Source organism: Chiloscyllium plagiosum, chromosome 20, assembly GCF_004010195.1.
Source record: "Chiloscyllium plagiosum isolate BGI_BamShark_2017 chromosome 20, ASM401019v2, whole genome shotgun sequence".
NCBI classification, from domain to species: Eukaryota; Metazoa; Chordata; class Chondrichthyes; order Orectolobiformes; family Hemiscylliidae; genus Chiloscyllium; species Chiloscyllium plagiosum.
This window is the reverse complement of record NC_057729.1, coordinates 35,840,294-35,843,068: the sequence shown is the minus strand read 5'-3', so window position 1 is coordinate 35,843,068 and position 2,775 is coordinate 35,840,294. Positions and strand designations below refer to the sequence as shown.

At 47.8% G+C, this 2,775-nt stretch overlaps 1 protein-coding gene across 1 annotated transcript in view; it reads right to left on the bottom strand.

The window, feature by feature from the left end:
* Nucleotides 1-2,775, bottom strand: part of dnmt3bb.1 (DNA (cytosine-5-)-methyltransferase 3 beta, duplicate b.1) — a 334,528-nt gene that overhangs the window by 318,599 nt on the left and 13,154 nt on the right. The gene's annotated exons all lie outside the window — the stretch shown is intronic.

The following is a 2,775-nucleotide window of genomic DNA, read 5'->3' as shown; positions in this document are numbered from 1 at the left end:
GGCGTTCTGTCCTTGTTACGGTTGGAGGGGTGGGGTCTGAAGGCGGAGGTGCGGGATGTGGACGAGATGCGTTGGAGGGCATCTTTAACCATGTGAGAAGGGAAATTGCGATCTCTAAAGAAGGAGGCCATCTGGTGTGTTCTGTGGTGGAACTGGTCTTCCTGCGAGCAGATATGGCAGAGGCGGAGGAATTGGGAATACGGGATGGCATTTTTGCAGGAGGTAGGGTGGGAAGAGGTGTAATCCAGGTAGCTGTGGGAGTGGGTGGGTTTGTGAAAAATGTCAGTATCAAGTCAGTCGTCATTAATGGAGATGGAGAGGTGCAGGAAGGGGAGGGAGGTGTCAGAGATGGTCCAAGTAAATTTAAGGTCAGGGTGGAATACGTTGGTGAAGTTGATGAATTGCTCAACCTCCTCACGAGAGCATGAGGTGGCAGCAATGCAGTCATCAATGTAGCGGAGGAAGAGGTGGGGAGTGGTGCCGGTGTAATTACAGAAGATCAACTGTTCTACGTAATCAACAAAGAGACAGGCATAGCTGGGGCCCATACAGGTGCCCATGGCTACCCCTTTGGTTCATTGTTATCGCCTAATTGCTATGCCATTTCCAAATCTCCACCCCTTCCTTGAGAAATGAGATGGCACAAATTCCTGATTTCTTGACCAGAGCAGGTACCCTGTGACTATACCTCACCAATGGCTTGTCCCACCCTTCATCCAACTCTGTTTTCATCACAATCTTACTGCACATTCCATGACCACCATCCTCCTTGACTCTTCATCCAAGCAAAGCAGCAAACCTCCAGCGTTACTACATCATCATGCCTACTCTTGAACCAAGGTTTTATGAGTTGCTACAATGTATTTTGCAAAAAGTACCCATTGTTGCCACAACGTGCTGGCTGGGGAGAGACTGAATGTTTAATGTTCAGTGTCGGGTGCCAGTCATGTGGGATGCTTTGTCATGGGTGGTATTGACCTTTGCTAATGCAGCTACTTCCCATCAAATCTCTACCACTTACATTATTGCATGCAACATTTTTCCTTATTCATTCCCATCCACCTAGCACCCATTGATTACTTCTACATGGCTTCTATGCTCTGGATTAGTGGTGCTGGAAGAGCACAGCAGTTCAGGCAGCATTCGAGGAGCAGTAAAATGGCCTCTATGTTGTCTGTTCACTCACTTGGGATATCTCACCACCTTTCTTCTACCTACATCAGCATTTTGAGCTGTGCCGGCCACTCTCATGTCATCAATTCCCTGACATTTGGCTTCTCATTGCTATGAAGAGAGGATCATGTACCTGGCAGACAAAGATCAGGATTCTCCCATGAAGATGCTGAAACTTGCGTGTTCTGGCAACCAAGTACGAAGCATTGTCCATTGCTGTGCTACTTTCCTGTGCTGTCACGATAAATGTATGCCAATTATTATCCACCCCTTACTCACAAAGCATTTTATCAGCATGGAGCTGGTGGCAAGGAGGCCGGAATCTTAAAATATCTCCTATTCCACCTTTGAGGAAGAAAACACAGGTGCCTGAGAAACAGTGGCACGGCTATCTCCTGCACCCTCCACTAGCTCACAAAGCTCAGGGATGCATTAGCAAGATTAGTGTTTGGAGCACCTACTGATGAGTACATCACTGCCACATCTCCACACACACAAATTCAAACAGGAACAGCAAGCAGGTTTGATGGAAACTGCAACAATGCAATTGGGACCATGCTGCCTCTGGCACGTGAGCATCTGGTTGCTTCCATACACAGATTAGCAGCTGCCATGAAGAACCACTTCCAGCTCCCTCAGTGTCTGCTAAATGTACACACATACCTGCAGTTGCTTAGCACTAACTGCACGGCAACAAGGCGATGAGGGATCTTAAACTCTTTCCCCACAAGGAGAAAGGATGATGGCAGTAGGCAGCTGCTGGAGGAGAAACCACATATATAGGCCCCTCAGAAATTTTCCCTAGGACACCACAGAGATGCTGGGCCTTCCACCACCACCCTGCCTGCCACCCTCAGCCCAGTGGGAGCTGTTGCCTCTCACTTGGGTAGTGTGCTGGAAATCAAGCCCGGTTATAGCCTGGAGTCATCACAAAAGTTAAACATTTTTAAAAATATACAGAATTCTTTCATTTAGCTGACTTTCAGACCCAAGTTGACAGAAAGCATGAATGAGATTTTTTGCACTCAACAAGAATATTACAAGTAAATAGACTGTATCTAAAAGGAGGCAAAAGTGAGGACTGCAGATGCTGGAAACCAGAGTTTAGATCAGAATGGTGCTGGAAAAGCACAGCAGGTCAGGCAGCATCCGAGGAGCAGGAAAATCGACGTTTCGGGCAAAAACCCTTCATCAGGAATAGAGGCAGGAAGCCTCCAGGGTGGAGAGATAAAATGTATCTACAAGGAGACAATTATGAACCACTGACAAATAACTATACTCATTAAAACTCTAACCCCGGCACAGAGACAAGCAAGAAAAGAAACATGGATGTTTCGGTGCAGAGAGAGAGACCAGGAAAGCAGTTCAGTGTTGGAAATGTGTTGCTGGAAAAGCGCAGCAGGTCAGGCAGCATCCAGTGAACAGGAGAATCGACGTTTCGGGCATAAGCCCTTCTTCAGGAATGAGGGAAGTTTGTCCAGCAGGCTAAGATAAAAGGTAGGGAGGAGGGACTTGGGGGAGGGGCGTCGGAAATGTGATAGGTGGAAAGAGGTCAAGGTGAGGGTGATAGGTCAGACGGGGGTGGGGGCGGAGAGGTCGGGA